We start from the raw sequence: 21,858 nt of genomic DNA, 5'->3' as shown, positions 1-21,858 counted from the left end.
TAATAAATTTATTCATTTGGACTTATTACATTGATCGTCTACAAATTTCTACAAATTAGGATCGTCTACATATGACCCTTCATCTAGAATATCATCAGTTATTTCCTCATAGTCATCAATATCATAAGCCTCGAATCTACTACGGGGAATATTTATTAAGATATCATTCTTTTGTTCATTGGTGAATTGAATCTCAAACCTATAGGTAAACCTAAGTATAAGAAAATAATATCTAATGGCTACCAGTAAGTTATTCTCATTATCTAGAGCTTCCCATAATTCTTTCAAATTTGAAACTACAAAAGGCATATCTCCAAAAAGCATAATTACTAGGACATATTAATCCAAGGCTATCATCATAATTTTCCTAGTGATTCGAAGGTGAGCTATCTCCTTGTGAAATCTGACAAATCTTTGAGTGATTCGTTCTAGCACATTTATTGTATCCTTTGGCTCTCTACTCATTTTCAATGCCTTAATGGCACATATATCCTGATAAGTCATGGCTCCATTCAATTTGACTGAAAATATATTAACTGACATGTTAGTTTTAACATAAGCATAATATTCATAATATAAACACTTTCATTGGAGGTTAGATCCGAAGCTTTTGCGTGTGTATCAAGGAGAACTTTATGCATATGAACCGTGGATCTGGTACCAACTGTAAAGACTTGACTAATTTAAAGACCTTGGACCTTTAAAACTACTAAGACATAACTTTTGTCTTTTGGATATATACATAAAATAATCACACTTTATTATTAATACATAGAAAATCCAAAAGTACAGGATCCAATTGTTCATACATAAAAATAATAAATAGAACAAAATCTTTAAGTATTTCAAAAATACTAAGTGCGGAAATCATAAAGACATAATTAAAAGGCTCAAAATATCAATGACATCCTAGATCGATCCCATCGGTTCATTCCTTTAGTTCCTCACCTAATACACATGCCAAAGCCATCTCGAATTTTTCTTGTAGAGTCCCAGAATGTTTACTTAGTTAGCTAGTTAGTAGTAGTAGTTGTAGTATTTTAGATTTCGTGGATTTTGGTTCAAACCGGGACTTAGTTGGAAACTCCTAGCAATAGTTATGGATTTTATAAGTTTAACCTATAGTTAAAGAATATTAATTATAACATAAGGTTTGATTAATATTTCTCTTCATAAATATGATATTTATTATAACCTAAGGTTTATTAGATCCAATAGGATTATGACACTTGTCATAAGCATGATTATTAAGGAATTAAGTATTTTAATGATAAAATAAGGAAATATAAGCTTAGTATTCACCAGAAACTGTTAGGGTCGTAGTTTGACTCAGTCAAAGTAGTTATCCGATTCAAATTATGCTAAAAAGGTGCAATTACGTGTTTAAAATATTCACGTATGCCGATATATCGCAGCTGGGAGCCGATATATCGCCTGATGAAGGATACAGAAAACAAGTTGACGTTGCACAAACGGACGAACGAAGACTCGGGACTAGGGCAGAGCCGATATATCGCCCTTAGCAACATTTTATTTTTATTTTTTGTTTTTAATTTAAAAAACAAGCCTTAACTACTTAGAATGGTGGCCTTTGAACCGGAAGGGGAGGTACCCTTTGTATTCGTGGGGATGTCTAGTGGACCGCGAATACCTATTATTTCAGCATTGAAGGCCAGGGACCTGATGCAGGAGGGTTGCATAGGATTCCTAGCAAATGTTGTGGACACCTCTAAGGTTGAGTCGGTTGGACCAGGTGAGACTAGATTGGTGTGTGAGTTTCTAGACTTATTTCCAACAGATCTGCCACGCTTGCCGCCGCAGTGGGAGATTGACTTTGTTATTGAGTTGGCGCCAGGGGTGGAGTCAGTATCTAGGACGCCTTACAGAATGGCTCCAGTAGAGTTGAAGGAGTTGAAGATTCAGTTACAAGAATTACTTGATTTGAGGTTCATCAGACCGAGTTTCTCACCATGGGGTGCTCCTGTGTTGTTTGTTAAGAAGAAGAATGGATCTCTTAGGATGTGCATTGACTACAAGGAGCTGAATAAGTTAACCATTAAGAACAAGTATCCACTGCCTAGGATCGATGATTTATTTGATCAGCTACAGGGGAGTGCAATATTTTCTAAGATTGATCTCCGGTCAGGTTATCATCAGTTAAGGATTAAAGAGGAGGACGTACCAAAGACCGCTTTCCAAACGAGGTATGGACATTATGAATTTCTGGTTATGTCCTTTGGATTAACCAATGCTCCAACATCTTTTATGGATATGATGAATAGGATTTTCAAGGATTATCTGGATAAGTTCGTGATTGTATTCATCGATGATATTTTGGTGTACTCCTAGTCAGAGACAGAGCACGAGCAGCATCTGCGGTTGGTTTTGTAGCGGTTAAGGGAGCATAAGTTATATGCTAAGTTCAGCAAGTATGAATTTTTGCTACCGCAAGTCACGTTTCTGGGTCACATCGTCAATAAGGAGGGGATTCTGGTTGATCCAAGTAAGATTGAGGCAGTTAGGGATTGGCCTAGACCGAGCAATGTTCCTGAAGTCAGAAGTTTTCTTGGATTGGCAAGATACTATCAGCGATTTGTTGAGGGGTTCTCCATAATAGCTACGCCTTTGACAGAACTGACAAAGAAGAAGACAAGGTATGTCTGGATGGATAGATGTGAAAATAGTTTTAAAGAGTTGAAGCAACGACTGATCACTGCGCCAGTGTTGAGTCTGCCAACAGATAATGAGAAGTTTATGGTTTATTGTGATGCTTCCAGACAGGGTTTGGGGTGTGTGCTAATGCAAGCTGGTAAAGTGATAGCCTATGCGTCGAGACAGTTAAAGGAGTATGAGCAGAGATATCCTATGCATGATTTGGAGTTGGCAGCGGTGGTGTTCGCACTTAAGATTTGGAGACATTATCTCTATGGTGAGAAGTGCAAGATATACACCGACCATAAGAGCCTGAAGTATTTCTTTACTCGGAAGGACTTGAACATGCGTCAGAGGCAGTGGATGGAATTGGTTAAGGATTATGACTATGATATCCTATACCATTCTGGGAAGGCTAATGTGGTGGCTGATGCATTGAGTCGGAGAGGCCCAGGACAGTTGTTCAGTTTAAGGCAGATATCTGATAAGCTGGCTGAGGAGATGACTAGAGCGGGAATAGAGTTGGTGGTTGGCCGGTTAGCCAACATCACTCTTCAGTCTACACTTCTTGAGAGGATTAAGGAGGCGCAGGGGAATGATTTCCAGTTAAGAGGTCACAGAGAAAATTTCTTAGTCGGAGCGACTAAGGACTTTTCCATTTCAGAGATGGGGTTACTGAAGTACATGGGTCGGATTTGTGTTCCGATGGATTCTGTTATAAGACGGGAGATTCTAGACGAATCACATACCACTCCCTACTCTTTACATACAGGTACGACGAAGATGTACCAAGATTTGAGAGCTTTATATTGGTGGTCAGGCATGAAAAGGGATGTGGTGGATTATGTGGCCTGGTGCTTAACATGTCAGCAAGTTAAGGCTGAGAATCAGAGGCCAGTAGGATTGCTGCAACCTCTAGGGATTCCGGAGTGGAAATAGGAGGACATCACCATGGACTTTGCGGTTGGTTTGCCGAGAACTGTGGGACAACATGACTCGGTGTGGGTGATCGTGGATAGGTATACCAATTTAGCCCACTTTCTGCCTGTCAGGATGACTTATACTGTGGAGCAGTATGCTAAATTATATGTGAAAGAAATTATTCGGCTTCATGGAGCTCCGAGGTCGATAGTGTCTGACAGAGACCCCACCTTCACCTCCAAGTTTTGGGAGAGCCTACAGAAGGCTATGGGCACACAGTTACGGTTTAGTACCGCTTATCATCCTTAGACAGATGGACAGTCTGAGAGGACGATTCAGATATTGGAAGACATGTTGCGAGCCTGTGTATTAGACTTTGGGGGATCTTGGAGTAAGTATCTTCCTCTGATTGAGTTCTCGTATAATAACAGCTATCAAGCGACTATCGGAGTGGCTCCGTATGAGATGCTATATGGGAGGAAGTGTAGATCACCTATCCATTGGGACGAGACGGGTGAGAGAAGCTATTTGGGTCCTGAGATGGTTCTAAGGACCAAAGAGGCGATTGAGAAAATTAGAGCGCGAATGCTCGTCTCCCAGAGTCGCCAGAAGAGTTATTCAGACCTGAAGCGCAGGAGTGTGGAATTTCAGGTTGGTGACCATGTGTTCCTTAGGGTTTCGCCTCTGAGAGGAGTGAAATGTTTCGGTGTTTGGGGCAAGCTGAGCCCAAGGTTTGTTGGACCCTTTGAGATTCTAGAGCGGGTTGGGGAGGTATCTTACAGGTTGGCGATGCCTCCAGCCTTATCAGGAGTTCATAATGTTTTTCATGTGTCCATGCTCCAAAAGTATGTATCAGATTCAACTCACGTGCTGAGTTATGAGACTTTGGAGTTGGACCAGGATTTGTCCTATGAGGAGAAGCCGGTTCAGATTCATGACCGGAAAGATAAGGTTTTGCGGAACAAGACCATCGCCTTGGTGAAAGTGCTGTGGAGGAACAACAAAGTTGAGGAGGCGACATGGGAACTTGAATCAGACATGCGAGAGCGGTATCCCGAGTTGTTTAGGTAATTTCGAGGACGAAATCTCTGTAAGGAGGGGATAGTTGTAGCGACCCAAATTTGCTAATAAGGCTTGGGGCCTTGATTAGTGTACCTGGAGGGCAATAATTGTTATACTGTATTAATATATGTGAATTTAATGAATATGTGGTTAGGATGCATGTTTAGTTGAATTAAATATGCATGTGGGCCCCATTTGGATATTAGGGGTATGTTTGTGATTTTAGCCCGTTGAGGGTATAAATGTAATAAACATGATATGTATGTGATATATTTGTGTAGCACGATCCGAGACAGTTCTGGGGAGCAGTTAGCTGGAAAGTCACGACGGGGTTGAGAATCCGACTCAGGGCGAGTCGAGGGGTATTTTGGGTACTAGATGTCTTATGGGGTTATTGGGTTATAGAAATAAATATTTGGAGATATATTTGAGGTTAGAATGTCTAGGAATGAATACTGGGGAAATTTACCATTTTTCCCTCGGGGACGTTTTGGTACCCCGAGCCTTGAGGTAACCATATGGACTTAAGTTAAATAAAACAAACAAATAGGAAACCCCCAAACTTATTCTAACTGACTCACTCCCTCTCCCTTCACTGGTTTTCTTACACTCTTGGAGACTTAGAACATCTTGGAGAAAAACTAGCCAAAGCTAAGGAATTGGGCTGATGGTCTTGAGGAATTAAAGCTTGGAACTTAGAGAATCTACACAGAAATATAACTCATCAAGGTAAGCTCCTAATATGTGGAACTGTGTTAATTTGCAGCTGGTTTTAAGGTTGAATATTAGAGTTTTTCATGTTGGAGGGATGAGGATTCAACTTTGATTTTGATAAGGTTTTGGCTTGAGTTTGTTGTTGGGTTTTGTTGTTGAATCTATGGTATAACCATTGTGATAATTAGTTGGGATTGTTGGTTTGATTTTGGGGATAATTGGACTGATTTTTGAGGTGAAAATGGTGTTATTTTCTAGGCTCGAAGGGTTGGGCCGCGACTCTGTTCTTGAGTGCTGCGGCCCTACGAAGCTGATGAGCCAGGGAGGCTCTGCCTCTGGGGAGCGCCGCGGCGCCATAGGGCAGGGCCGCGTCTCAAATGGGCGTCAGAGAGGTTTTAGCCTTTGGTTTGGGGGCGGGCCGCGGTGCCAGCTCTTAGGGTCGCGGCTCAAAAGGGAAATTTTGGCTGAATGGAGGTTTTAAGTGCGGGAACCTAACCTAGGGTGTTCGGGATCGACTCCACCACTGTGTTTGGTGGAATTCGATGTCCCAGAAGCTAGAATTATATCTGGAAACCGTTACTCGAATATTAATGGAATCCTTTATCGTGCGTTGTGACTAGGTTTTCTTCTAGGCTCGGGATAGAGGACTGTGCTCGTGATCGCGGTGCTTGGGAAGCTCAGGTTACAGGTAAGAAAACCACTGTTCCCATAGAGCTTGTGTGCAGGGCTGAGCCCTATGTGAATGTGTTGCAAGGCATAGCCCTTTGATTGAATTTGTTCAAGTTTTGCATTTGCTTTATTATGATATGGTTGCATATGTGTAAATGTTCGGCAAGAGCCGGGAACGATGCAGGCCGAGGTCGGCTAGGCCGGGAACGGCAAGCGGCCGAGAACGGCGTTAGGCACGTGGAGTGCAAGGCCGAGTGCAGCAAGGGGCCGGGAGCAGCGTTGAGCACGTGGATACCTGGGATATCCTCACAGTGTGGACCGCGAACCCAGGGGCCTGGTAAAGCGCCTAGGACAGCTTGGCCGTATGTGTTTAGCTTAATGATGGCCTGTTTATATGCTAAGTGTTTGATGTGCATATGTTGTCTGCTTGTGAGAGTTTTCTTGCTGGGCTTCGGCTCACGGGTGCTCTGTTGTGCAGGTAAGGGCAAGGAGAAAGTCAACCGACCATGAGTATGGAGAGCGTGAGGCGGCGCGTACATGTTTGGTCTACCTGGCTGCCACGGCCAGGGGTATTTTTGGGAATTGTTTATAAAGAACCCTATTTTGTCGTCTAGTCAACTATAAGTATATTCTGAGTTGTAAATATTTATAAACAGTATTTTGGGATCCCAAATGTTAAACATTTTATGATTTTCAGTAAATGGAATTATTTTCAAAGTTTATGTCTCTGATTATGATTTAATTACACGTTTACCTTAAAACCTCGATTAGCGAGTTAAATGCACATTTTAAACTCACTTAGTAACGGCTCTAAGGAAGTAGAGCGTTATAACTTGTCTAGCTAGCAAGCCCCAATAATTATGGGCATATGACTTGCTTAGCTAGCAAGCCCCACAAATCTATTGGGCATATGACTTGCCTAGTTAACAAGCCCCAAGTAGTATAATGGCCATTGTAGTATTATATGATATATGTTTATAGTATATGTGGTTATGATATAATTTATGTATATGTTTTATGTTGTTAGTAGTTTTCCTTGCTGGGCATTAGGCTCACTCCTTTACTTTTAGTTTGATGTAGGAAAATAGATACAAAGGCGGAAGGATTCTTGGAAGCTTGGCATGTGTATTAAGGTGAATGGAGTGGATGGGCTGCGTGTCGATTCGAGGACGACGTTATTTTCTTTAGTCTCTTAAAATTACGTTTTTATGTATTTTCCACATTTAACTTTGTAAAAAATTTCATTTAAAGTTATGTTTTATTTTAAAACAATGAGCTCATTTATGTATTACAAATATTATTTGCAATAAAGTTATGAATTTTTCTCATGTATGTTCTCTTCAAAGTAGTAGTTATGTCTAGTAGGTTTAATGATCTATGTCTTAGAAATAGTTGGGTCATTACATGTCCTGCCTTCCATGTTCATTTACCTGCACAATCTAAATAAAAAGGAATGATCCTAATGCCCAGTAAGGAAAAACCACTAAAACATAATACGTAAAACATAAAATGGACTACAATATTAATGGTCATTAACTCATTTTCGTAGTATGTGATAAAAATCGCTATAGTTTTCTAGTTTTAACTATTATTTAAGAGGTAGGTTTAGACACAACTATAGTCTACGGTAACAATATAAATCTCATGATTTGCTATCTAAGTTGTGGATGCAAAAATTCCAGTTGCACGAGGCCTTCGCCTTGTGCCCTCCAAAATGTAGGCTCAGGATGGAAGTGGCCATGCCCAACCTTGCGTCTTGCGCTAAAGGCCACACGACATCACCAAGAGAGGCATGGCCTCACGCCACGAACCTCGTCTTGTGCCCCAGGCTCTGCCTCACAACACCGCCTTGTGCTACCATCTCCCGAGGACACCTGTCTACATTGCCTCGTGCCAGCGTCTCGTGAGGGCACCTGCCTATTTCGCCTCACACCAGCATCTCGCAAGGCCCTTCGCATGTTCCACCTCACACCAGCATCATGCGAGGGCATCCGCCTACTTTGCCTCGTACCAGGGTCTCGCGAGGCCCCTTGCATGCTTCGCCTCGCACCAGCATCTCGCAAGGGTCTTGCCTCCCAGGCTTTTTGGGACGTGTCCTCCTTGACAACATATGGGGACTTCAATACTTGAAGTTCGTAGGAATAGGGTGCCTTGTGGGGATGAAAATCCATGTATGACCAGAAGAGCTCGTACATGTGTGGAATGTGCAGACAAGTAGTGGACCTTGTCCACCCCAGGCACGAAATACGTACGGGGGTACGACCTTGAAAACCCCAGATGTTTGATCCTAATCTCCTCGCTAGACAAGTGGTGGTCGTACACAAAAGGTACCTGATGTGGTCCTTCCCAGCCAGCCTCTGACGTTCGTACTAAATAGATAGTGGAGGTACAACCAGGTACTAAAATTGAGGTGCTCCATCAGACCCTTGGCGCGTACTGGAGACGACCACCACACTCCTAGCACCACTACAATCTGTAGGCTACATATGCAGGGTCATGTTCCCCAGGGGCCACCATGTACATTGAGCCAATAGTGCTCTACTATAAATTTGACCTCCCTTCACCTGAGAAAGGGGTTGAATTTTGGGAGTTTGGTAGTCAGCCATTGCTAATGAAAACACACATTCTACGATCTCTCTATTTTCCATTCTAAAATTCTACCTTTTACGTTTTGTGTTCTTGAAACCATAAAATTTTTTGCTTGAAGTTCAGTAGATTTAACTTCGCTTCATTTACAACTCACAAAGTTCTTGATTTAACTTAGTTGACGAGTTCTTACCGTCAATAGTTTGGTGCCGCTTGTGGGAAGGATAAGTGTCAAGCCATTGTTCTTTTATTTATTTCGGAAAGGAAAGATGCCAAGACGTTCTAAGAATTTGAGAGAACCACGAGAGGTTGAGGTCCACCTGGACGGAGATTAGCTGAAAGCCTCCAACACTCAAAAATGCGGATGCACCAAAGGAACCCAGGGCTCTTGAAGATGATAGGGAGGCTTCATCCCTTACTGTCCAACTCAATGAAAACCTTCCAGGACCAGCGGCTACCCCTACAGGTGGCGCAGGAGCGTTTCCTCCCCCAAGGCTAGCGCAGGTGCCGAACTCTTGCCGGCAAGATCCAGCTCATTCAACGCCTAGGGCCGACAAGAGTCCCTGAGTACATTCCATAAGCCCATGCTCTAGGACTGGATTCTACGAAGAGGAGATACGTGAGTTACATCAAAAGAATCAAAGGCTAGAAACCACCTTAGAAAATACGCAAGAGGTGTTAAATGGCCTATTACAGAGAAAGTCAAGCATGCCTTTTCCTAAGTGAAAGGAGAAAGGACATGAGGGAGGAGAAACCACAGTCCCTGTAGATGACGGGAGGACTCGACTCTCCACTAGCAATACCTCTCAGCCAAAGTAGGATGAACGTCTCGAGCAGGCGAAGCATCCTAAGAGGCCAGAACGAAGGAATGACGCTAACCCTCAAAACGTAGTTGAGGTCACTTCAAGGGAAACACCCCCAGATTTGAGGGAAGAGCTCAATAGGAGAAGGAAGAATGAGAGGACCACACCTCCTATGGCTTCCCCAGAATAAAAAAGGAAAGGAAAGGAAAGGCCAACCCATCCAACTTGAGAGACTCCTTGAACAAAAGGAGACAAGACTTAGACACCGAGAAGAGGAGCCTACGGAGCAAGATAATCACTGCATCTGGGGGGCACGCTGTCGACGACGAGTTTGATTACAAATCACCCTTCATTAGGGAAATCCAAGTTGTGCGGCTCCCAGCCAACATCAAAGAGCCTCACATGACCCTTTATGATGGCAATACGGATCCAAAGTACCATCTTGACGCGTTCAATGACCTAATAAAGTTAAGGGGAATTAATAGCAGAGCCAGATGCCACTGCTTTGCTGCCACGTTAAAGGGTTCTGCGTACAAGTGGTTCAAGAGACTCCAGCCAGGGTCCATTAGATCTTGGCAACAATTTTCTGACGAATTTCTCTAGCAACATCACATTGTGCGTGATTACACCATACCAGGCACCAACCTCGCTAACATAAAATAAGGGGAAGACGAGATCCTAAAGAGCTATATCCATAGGTTCAATATGGAGACAGCCAAAGTAGGAAGCCTGACCCAAGGGGAGTTAAAAATGGCCATTACGACCGGAGTGCGCTCGGGTAGTAAGTTGTGGGATGACATGTTAAAGAGTGAGGTCATTGAATTAGACGATTTCTATGAACGTCACAAAAATACATTCGTGTTGAGGATGGTCACGAGATTCTTAAGGCTGGAAAGGGCGATTCATCCCTAAAACCCTCAATCCGCGAAGGCCTAAATAGCGCAAAGAAAAAGAAGGCATACGAAGGGTCGATGGATGATCATCCTCAGAAACCCCAACGTGTAGGTGAATACAAACAGATCCCATACACCTATTATATTGACCTAACGCATACTAGGGATCGTATCTTCATCACAAATGAGAATCAGGTACCCTTTAGGAGACCTCCGCCAATGAAGAAAGATCGATCGAAAAAAGACCCCAGTAAGTATTGTCAGTATCATAAAGACATTGGCCACACCACGGCAGAATGCACTCATTTAAAGGTAGAAATCAAAGAACTTATACGCAAGGGACACTTGGGTACATACGTCTGCCTAGAAAATCAAAGACCGAAAGAAGGACCACCCTCACCAGGGGCACGAGATGTAGCCCCAGAGGTGCAAGGAGAGATTAGAACCATCTTCAGAGGGCCAGGATTCAGAGGCGAATCGAGTAAGGGGCGAGATAGATATGCCAGGGAAGCCAGGCAAAGTCCACCTCCATGCATCTTAAGTTTGGAGCAAAGACCCCCAAAAAGTTTTAAGGGGGAGAACGACTCAATAACCTTCACTGAAGAAGACACACAGGGTGTGCATTTTCCACACAACGACCCCTTGGTGTTGACTGTATAACTTGCTAGCATGAGGGTGCATCGGGTCCTGGTGGACAATGGGAGCTCCGTAGACATCCTATATTGTCCAGCTTTAGAGAAGATGAGACTGAGCATCAGGAACCTAAAGCTCTACAATACCTCCCTGTATGGGTTTACAGGAGACTCGATACAACCCCTAGGGGCAATCGAGTTAGCTCTCACCATGGGAGAGCAACCCAGACAAACCACCGTAATGGAAAACTTTGTCATGGTAGACTGTGCCTTGGCCTTCAATGCAGTATTAGGGAGACCCTCCCTAAGAGAATTGAAGGCAATATCCTCACTATATCACTTGGCCATAAAATTCCATCTCTTGGAGGGATAGCGAGCGTGAAAGGGGAGCAGAAGGAAGCGAGGGAATGTTATAACATGTCCCTCCGCACAACCCATGGCGATGGTAGTGCATGGAAGTGAAAACCCACACGAATTAGACCGTCAGGTCTCAGAGGAACCCATGGCCGAGCTAGTAGAGGAATTAGAAGAAGTCATAGTTATGAATGAGTCATTGAGGAAGCTGAAGGTTGGGAGAAACCTATAGGTTAATGTAAAAGAAAAGTTGGTAGAATTTCTGAAAGATAACCTTGATGTGTTTGTCTGGAGTCACGAGGACATGGTGGGGATAGATCCATTAGTCATGTGCCATCACTTGAACATCGACCCAAAAGCAAGACCTGTGAGGCAGAAAGGAGGGCACTAGATCCAGAGAGATACGCGACCTTGAAAGAAGAAGTTGACAAGTTGAAGGCAAATAGTTTATCCGAGAAGCATTCTACCCAGTGTGGGTATCCTACCCTGTCCTAGTCCCAAATCCCAATGGGAATTGGAGGACGTGCGTGGATTTTACTAACCTCAATAAAGCCCACCCCAAGGATAACTTCCTGCTTCCTAGGATAGATCAGTTAGTAGACGCAATGATTGGACACGCGTGTGTCCTCCCTCAGCTTCATGGATGCCTATTCCGGGTACCACCAAATACCCATGAACCCAGCCGATGAAGAGCATACTTCATTTATAACAGACAAGGGGCTCTATTGCTATAAGGTGATGCCTTTTGGGTTAAAGAATACAGGTGCTACTTATCAAAGGTTGGTAAACAAAATGTTTGCAAATCATATAGGAAGAAATATGGAAGTATATGTGGATGATATGTTGGTAAAGACTAAGAGGGCATAACAGCTCACAAACGACCTTGGTGAAATGTTTGACACCCTTCGAAGATTCAGATTGAAGTTGAACTCGCTCAAGTGCACCTTTGGAGTTTTGGGGAAGTTCCTTGGTTTTTATGGTAAATTCCCGGAGTATTGAGGCCAATCTTGATAAAATCATAGCATTATTGGAAATGAGCCCACCGAGAAACAAAAAGGAGGTGCAATGCTTGACAAGGAGGGTAGCAGCACTTAACAGGTTCATTTCCTGATCCACTGACAAGTGTCTACCCTTCTTCAACATTCTAAAAGGGAACAAAATGTTCGCTTGGGATGAAGATCGTCAGGAAACCTTTTCTAAGCTAAAAGAACACCATGGAAAATCTCCCTTTCTAGCTAAGCTCGAAAAAGGGGAAAGGTTGTACCTATACTTAGCAGTGTCGGAATACGCCATTAGCGCGACCCTAGTCAATGGGGAAAAGAAACACCAGCCTGTATACTATGTCAACAAGTGATTGGTTGATGCGGAAACCCGGTACCCAGAAATAGAAAAATTAGCATACACTTTGGTGGTGGCCTTGCGAAAGCTAAGGCCCTATTTTAATTCTCATGCTATTGAAGTGCTCACCAACACCCTTTTGTGTCAAGTATTGCATAAACCAGAGACTTCAGGAAGGTTGCTAAAATGGTCGATTGAATTAAGTCAGTTTGACATCACTTATACCCCAAGAATCTCAGTCAACGGGCAGGTACTTGCATACTTTATAGTCGAGTTTGCCTACCGACCCCATGAAGAGGGAGAACTAGAAGAAAATAAACCTGAAGAATCCTCCATGTAGACAGAGCATCCAACGAAGGAGGGGCAGGAGCTGGCATAGTAATGACGGGACCTGGGGGGCACAAGATGTACTGCGCAATGAGATTCAGATTTGAAGCTTCCAACAATGAAGCAGAATACGAAGCACTCCTAGCCGTCCTACGACTAGCCAATGAGCTAAAGGTAACACATTTGCATGTTTTTAGTGACTCACAATTGGCAGTACTTCAGGTGAAAGGTGAATATCAAGCAAGATGCCCAAAGATGGCTGCATACATGGCTAAGGTGAAAGGGTATTTTGACCAGTTGGAACAGTATACCATAGAACAAATCCCAAGAGAGCAAACCATGAATGTCGATGCTCTCACAAAGCTCGCCTCCACCCAAGATGGAGATATGCTTGAGTCCATCCCCGTGGAATACCTGTCCAAACCAAGTATAGCAGAGGGGGACGTTCACATGGTCAATGTTCCTGAAGATTCATGGACCAAACCCATTTCAAGGTACTTAAGTGATGGAATGTTTCCTTTGGACAAAAAGGATGCCCGCAAGTTGGTTTACAAAGTCGCCTGATACACCTTGGTAGATGGAGTCTTGTATAAAAGGGGCTTCTCCACCCTGCTCCTCCGATGTATAAACAATGATGAGGCTTTGAAGGTTCTGTGAGAGATACACGAAGGAGAATGTGGAAATCATGTTGGAGGCAATCCACGACAAAAAAGGTCATGCAACAAGGGTATTATTGGCCTACCATGGAAAAGGACACGGGCGACTTCGCAAGGAAATACAACAAGTGCCAACGACATGAAAACTACCCCAGACAATCACCAAATGAGCTGGTGAGCATGACCAGTCCGTGGCCCTTTGCTGTGTGGGGGATCGACTTGATTGGTGCGTTACCAGCAGGAAGAGGAGGAGCAAAGTATGCGGTTGTAGCAATAGATTACTTTACCAAATGGGTTGAAGCAGATCCTTTAGTTAATATAATGGCTAAGAAAATCACTGCCTTTGTCAACAGGTATGGGGTGCCCTACAAGATAATCTCTAACAACAACACCTAGTTTGAAGGAGGGTTGTTCGAGGAATATTGCAGAGAAAGGGGGATCAAGAGGAGTTTTTCCGCTGTTGTACACCCATAAGCTAATGGAAAAGTGGAGGCCATCAACAAGATCCTCAAAAAGAACCTGAAAACAAAATTGGAGAAGTTGAAGGGAACCTTAGTCAAAGAACTGCCTAATGTGATTTGGGCCTACGGGACCCCCCCCCCCCCCATTCTACTACTGGAGAAACACCTTTCGCCTTAACCTATGGGCGTGAGACTTTTCTTCCAATAGAAATGAAAGTCAACTATTTTCGTGTACAAGCATACGATGACTAGGCTAACCACGCAGCGTTGGCTAAAAATTTGGACCTGTTGAAGGCAAGAAGAGAAAAGGCACAGCTGAGGTTGGCAACATACCAACAGCAGGCCATAAGGTACTATAACTCAAGGGTGCGGGAGAGGGCATTCAAGGTCGGAGACCTCGTGTTAAGGAAAGCCCTGCCAAACACTTGCGACCCAGGGGCGGGTGTACTAGGGGAAAACTAGGAGTGACCCTAAAAGGTTGCCCAGGTAGTTCCCCCTAACACTTACAAGCTAGCACGTTGGATGATACCATGGTACCTAGAGCGTGGAATGCAGAGCACCTAAAAAAATACTATTAGTAAGACCTCCATATCTGAGGCAATAACGTCTTTACTTTGTTTAAGTATGCAATGCCGGGTTAAATAGTTAAGAATTAAGGAGGTTATCTAAAAAGCCTCAATAGATGCAATACTACCATGAGCACCTTTGTAATATACCTATCTTCAACAAGAATGTTTCATTTTTCATCCCAGTCATTATTTTTTTTTTCATGAAAACACCAATATAACATATATGCACACATAATGGGGATAAAACGACCAAAGTGCTCAATGAGATAAATCTCACCGACCACTTGGGGGCAGGAAGGAGATTTATATATATATATGTTATACCCGAAAATTGGAGAATGGATCCTAGGAGGCTAAGGAGAATGCATTCTAGGAGAGCTAAGGGGAGTGGTCCTAGGAGACCCCAAGGAGGATGTGGTCCTAGGAGACCCCAAGAGAGTGATCCTAGGAGAGCCCAAGGATGAGGTCGAGGAGAACTCAAGAAAGTGGTCTTGGGAGACCCCAAGGAGAAAGTGGTCCTAGGAGACCCCAAGGAGGATGTGGTCCTAGGAGACCCCAAGGGTGTGTTTGAGGTAAGCCTCCCAAGGTTTCCTAAGTGTTGGCTCGAACGTGTCCAAGGTAGGTAGCTAAGGAGGAGGAGTCTCATGCAAGTCAAGAGTGGAGACTTAGATTTTGACAAGGAGAGCCTACTCAATGTCCATGCTTGGGAGGTGCTAAAGGAGAATGCCTTGAACTTGTCCAAGGTAAGATGTCAAGGAGGATGCCTCAGACCACCTTGGTCCGAGGAGAAAGCCATCATGTCCGATCGGACATGTCATGGAAGAGGTTGCCTCAAAGTTGTTCGAGGTGAGAAACAAGAGAATTGCCTCGAACCTACTCGAGGTGAGGTGCCAAGGGAGTTGGCTCGGACCACCTTGGTCCGAGGAGAGCCAAGCATGCATATACCACCTTTGGTCTAAGGAAAGCTTGAAGGAGTAATCAACATGCATGTGAGACTACGTCAAAGTCCCCAGAACGACTCTAGCAAGAATTGGTCTAGGCACCCGGGAATCTCTCATTTCTCACTCAAATTGAGGAATCAGTTGTATTTTAAACATTTATTGTAATATAAATATAAGATGAATAATAAAATATCCCTATCGTAAGGGGATATCAGTTGAGGATCTCAGGCCTATAAATAGAGAGCTTATGGGATGAGAGAGGGGTCTTCTGCTTCTTCTTTCTAGAGAGAGAAAATTGGGACTGTGTATTCTAGAGAGAGAAAATTGGGTCTGAGTATTCTAGAGAGAGAATTCTTGTATTTTTGCCATCAGTACTGAAGAAACTCAGTTGGCTCAGTCCATCTGATCTTGAGTACAGATATATAAATCACAACTCTAAGTGGATTAGGCTATTACCGACAATCGGGGCTGAACCACTATAAAAATCTCTTGTGTGTTCTTTATTTTCTTTATTAAACTGTCTGTTGTCGTTTACATTCTCTTGAAGGCTTGTCGTTATTGACGTTCTCACGTCGTTGGCTAAAAACGCAGTCAACAATATATAAAATGATGATGTCCCTTGAATTCATAAAGATTACATACCCCTATGAATATCAAAGGAGCCTTAAGGAGGGTATAAAAAAAAGAGCCTCGTAAAGCATGTCTTGGGTTCATGAGGATTAGCTACCCTCGTGGATCTCAGGAGAGCCAAGAGGCTCTGCGGGGGTAACACCCCTGAATGAAGAGGTAACAAGACAAAGGTATTCCCTAAATTAATGAGGAAAATATACCCTTGTGGATGATAATGGGGCCTAGCAGATAGGTAGAAACAACCTCCTAGAAAAGGTCAGTACCTCCATGAGGAGTAGGGATTCAAGGGGAACGTCCATCAATAAGTCTGGAGTGGCAATTAAGTCGTCCAGCCAAAAAGGGTCCCAAAGGAGACCCTTGCAAAAATAGTACTATACACAACAACGAGAAGGATGCTTCTCGCAAAAAATCATTAGCGCGGGCAAAAGTATATAAAAGGATAGTAAGAACCAAAGGGCTCAATATATCCTTACAAATACAGTCAAGGTTTACCAAAGATACTATCGTTATTGATCTAGAAAAAACATCAACAAGTTATCAGAAAAAAGAGAGACCTATCGAACCCCTTTCGCTCTAGGCTCAAAAGGACCTCAAGCATAAAGAAACAATAACAAAAGATCACACACACACACACACACACACACACACACACACACACACACACACACACACACACACACATATATATATATATAAGAAAAGGTCGTGATAATGTTGTAGGATAAAATCACCACCAACCACAACAAGACTTAAAAAAGTTCTTGAAGGGAAAAGCAAAGAACCTAAAGAAACCTCTCCGGTATAATAAGGTTTTAATAATTATACTACCAAATCGAAATGGGAAAATAAAAGCTGTAAAAATAAAATCTCAAGGCCTCCCGCCATGAGCATTCCACTTGGCCACCTTGGCAATGACATGATCACCAAAGGAGGAGAAGTCGAAACCAGGGTTCTGCCTCCACACTCTATACAGGGTGCACTCCACAGACTTGTATTCAACCTCTGCCAGATTGGCCTCTAGGAGGGTGATCCTCTCCCGCAATACCTCAGTCTCGACTTCTGCTCTCTTCTTCTTTTTGGATGACGAAGAGGCCTTCTCGAGCGATTTCTCCAGCTTGAGATTGGCATCAGCAAGTTGTCCCTCTAGCTCCTGAACTTTGGCCGCAAGACGATCCCTTTTAGCGTTGGATGAAGATAGGTCCTGTGCCGAGTCTATCAAGCGCTAAGCCACCAGAGAAGTATGCAAGGAATCAAAAAGTGAGCAAATAGGGAACCCAAAACACAAAAAAGACCAATGTAAGACGCATGAACTCACCCAAGTAGTGAAGTGCATAAGGGTCCCCCAAGCTCCGCCATGTTAAAATTCTCGAGACCTCTCCACTCGGTCTCGATGATATCCTTGGAAACCTGGGAATACCTTCGAACATAAGGGGTAGATGTGTGACTCACCCAAGACATCCCTTCCAAATCAGGAGCATCCGGGTGAGTAGGGACAGATGAACCAAAGACCGAGCGAGGAGGAGGCACAGGAGCATTAGGAGAAGGGTACCTGGAATAGCCATGACTAGCGGGGGCATGAGGGAGATTTTCAAATTCATCGTAAGGAGACAGAATAAAGCTCCCTTGCACGGACTGTGGACCGTGGGAATGAGAAGTTGTGTCGTGGTCCATAGGAGCAAAAGAAGGGCATCCCCTAGAGGCTGGAGACAGTTGAGCTGGATGTTTTGATTCAGGTGAAGTTTCCTTGGGCATCCATTAACCATCACCATCGTCTGAGTGAGGTTCTGCCAAAGCTGCCTCCTTCTTTTGCTCAGAAATGTACCGTAGCAGGTTGGGCTCCAAAACCCTGAATAGACCATAATAGTTGAGGTTAGCCACAATAAAAAGATGGGAAGCCATTTTCATTGAAGGGCCTGAATCAAGGAGGACATCCACCGATGTCGCCTCCGACTCAGGAACGTCAGGGATAGTAAAACTCTCTGAACAACCAACTCAACTATCAATATGAGTATAAGGTCCACAATAGCAAGCTCAATGTAAAAGAAAACACTTGAGTACTTACTTGTAGAGGAATGGAAATGGTCACAGACAGAAAGAGGACCTTTGACAAAGAAAAATCCTACTTCCACGAATCTGGGTTAGAAACAGATCCTTCGATCAAATAGACCTGAGAGTTGGATTTGAAATAAACCTGAGAGTTGTAGAAGCCCTTCAACTTTGGAGTGGGCATGAGGTTGTACATGAAATAAACCTCCTAGGTCATGGGATCACAACCATTAAGCTTCATGAACGCCATGTACAAGAAGCTCAGGGTCAACCAACTGTTGGGTGCCAGCTGGAATGGAGCGAGGTCAAAGTGGTTTAGGATCATGACGAAGAACGGGTGTAGAGGAATGGTCCCACCTGCCTTCAAAATATGTTCGCTCAAAGTGACGTAGCCCTGGGGGGGGGGGGGGCGTTATTAGCATGGCATTTATTGGACGGTACATACAGTTTTTACTCCTTACTAATATGGTATTTCTCAGACAACTCTAACAGTCTATTCTGTGACACGTTGGAAATAATGGTGGACGCCAGAAGAGGACTGGAGTCCTACTTCTCGGGAGCAACCTATCGCCTCATTCTCTTAGACATGTCTGCAAAATCAAAGGAAAAGGGTGAGGTTTAAATCGAGCACTTTACCCTCCATTTTCTTCCTTTTGCGAGAGTTTTCCATCAAGAAATCAGGTGTGGGAGCATCAAACAATGGTGAACTGAAGGAAAACGCTGAGGGGAACTAGGAGTGACCTCAGGATTGCTATGAGGACGTCGAGGTGAGGGTTCAGGAGGGAGGTTGCCCTCAATGAACTCCATCTCCTTTTGTAGGTCAAGAAGGCTCACTCTAAGCCTGACAAGGTAGGCATTAGAATCAAAGGAAAATAGGGCTCCATCACCCCTCATAATCAAGCCCATCTCGCTTTCTACAACCCAAATATTTTTCCTAAGCTCAGCCATGCGTTCTATGTGACATAGATGAGCCCTCCTTAAGGTGTCGTATCTTTGGTAGGGGCTATTTTTGCGGGACCCTGAGTCTGAGGACAAGTCTACAAACTCGACCCCCGGAGGAACACTAGACGACCCCTCAAATGTCATAAAGCCACGCTTCATTGGTAATACAGGTGCAAGTGTAAGTGGAAAGTGTACTACAAGATACAAAGGAATAAGCTCAAAACCTCTAGACACAAGTGCTCAAAATGACCAACTACGGGGTGCAATGGAGGGTATACATGCTAATGGGTGCAAATACATAAGTCTGCCCACGAGGAGTTTCAACCAAGGCAACCCTTCCCAAATAACACTAATTTAGACCCATTAAACACAAGAAAGGGTGAAGGCATACCTTGGGTGGGTGAAGTTGCACACCATCGCAGTTGCAAAAGTACTGAGGGTCAAAAGTACACGCCTACAAAAAGAAAGGAGATAGAAAAACACAATTTTTAGTCTCCGAGTATATTTACAAATATTTATATAAAAAAGTCGAGAAAAGAAAGACAAAGTACCTTTGGGAGGGATAGAACCACTCACCTCTTGGAAGCTTTGAAGACAAAAGCACCACCAAGCTAAGAGAAGTAAGTGTAGTAATTGTCTTTGAGAAGAAGACCTATTTATAAGAGGCTCAAACTCATCCTAGCCATTGAATCCAATATTTAATCTATGGTCAAGAATGAAGCCAAGCACCCTCATTTGGATCTGCGAAGCCAAATGATTGGCTCACATTTACCCTCAAGGAATCATGAGGATCACCACCCCAAAGTGTGTTACTTCACACCACCAGAGCAAAGAAACACACTAACACCACAAGTGGTTTGAAGGCACCGTACCAAGAAGTCTACCGGAGCGCCTAAAGGCCCTCTCATAGACTTGGGGGGGGGGGGGGGCAAGTGTGGATGCCAAAATTCCAGTTGCACGAGGCCCCTGCCTTGTGCCCTCCAAAATGTAGGCTCGGGATGGAAGTGGCCAAGTCCGACCTTGCGCCTTATGCTAAAGGCCCCGCGACAGCACCAGGAGAGGCATGGCCTTGCGCCACGGACCCTGTCTTGCACCGCAGGCCTTTTCCTTGCAACACCGCCTCATGTCAGTGTCTCACGAGCGCACCTGCCTACACCGCCTCGTGCCAGCTTCTCGCAAGGGCACCTGCCTATTCCACCTCGCACGAGCATCTCGCGAGGCCCCTCGCATGCTCTGCCTCACACCAGCATCCTACGAGGGCGTCCATCTGCTTTGCCTCATATCAACATCTCGCGAGGACCCTCGCACGCTTCACCTCATGCCAGCATCTTGCGAGGGTCTTGCCTCCAAGGCGTTTTGGAACCGTGTCCTCCCTGATGACATATGGGGACTTCAATACTTGAAGTTCGTAGGAATAGGGTGCCTTGTGGAGATGAAAACCCACATATGACCGGAAGAGCTCGCACATGTGTGGAATGCGCAGACAAGTAGTGAACCTTGTCCACCCCAGGCATGAAATACATACGGGGTTACGACCCTGAAAATCCTAGATGTCTGATCCTAATCTCCACGCCAGACAAGTGGTGGTCGTGCATGCAAGGTACCTGATGTGGTCCTTCCCAGCAAGCCTCTGACGTTCATACTAAATAGATAGCGGAGGTACAACCAGGTACTAAAATTGAGGTGCTCTCGTAGACCCTTTGCATGTACTGGAAGTGACCACCACACTCCCGACACCACTACCATCTGTAGACTGCATATACAGGGTCATGTTCCCTAGGGACCACCATGTACAGTGAGCCAATAGTTCTCTACTATAAATATGACCTCCCTTCACCTGAGAAGGGGGTCAAATTTTGGGAGTTTTGTAATAGAACATTGCTAATAAAAACACACATTCTACATTCTCTATATTTTCCATTCTAAAATTCTAGCATTTACGTTTTGTGTTCTTGAAACCATCATAAAGTTTGCTTGAAGTTCAGTCAATTTAAGTTCGCTTCTTTTACAACACACAAAGTTCTTGATCTAACTTAGTTGACGAGTTCTTACCGTCAACATAAGCAACCATATTTCCCGAGTGCCTATAGACATAAAAAGAAACATACAAACACAAAGCACATAAAATCTAGACTATTTTCCTTACCAAATTCGAAATATTGGAGACAAGTCGGATACTCCTAAAATAGAACATTAAAACCATAAGTTTCCTAGAGAAAAGAAAATGAAAAGAAGATCTAAACCATTAGAATAATGACTTACCGAAAACCTTAAGTTCAAAGAAATCGAGTTCCTCACCAAAATCCATCATAACGAGTTAGGATTTGAAGTAAAAGAAAAGAATAAGAAGAATAGAAATAGACTAGACCTTAGGATTAAGAGTACCTTAGACAGCTTAGAGCTTCGATCTATACCTCAAACATTGAAATCACACTATAGCTTACTTCCTAAGTGTTTAGAAAAGCTTAGATTTGAAAGCTTTAACCCCAAAACCCTAGTGTTTCCCTCTAGAACAAAAATAACAGCTTGGAGGCTCTGAAAAGTGTTTGAAAGATGATGCAAATGACTGAGTAAAATGTCATGTTTATAGAGTTCAAGGAGTGAAACTAAATCGCATTAAAATGAATAAATAAAAATGTCATTTTCTGCTCAACAAATGCTC

The sequence above is a fragment of the Humulus lupulus genome, chromosome 1 (assembly GCF_963169125.1).
Source record: "Humulus lupulus chromosome 1, drHumLupu1.1, whole genome shotgun sequence".
In the NCBI taxonomy this organism is placed as follows: domain Eukaryota; kingdom Viridiplantae; phylum Streptophyta; class Magnoliopsida; order Rosales; family Cannabaceae; genus Humulus; species Humulus lupulus.
This window is presented reverse-complemented; position numbering follows the sequence as displayed.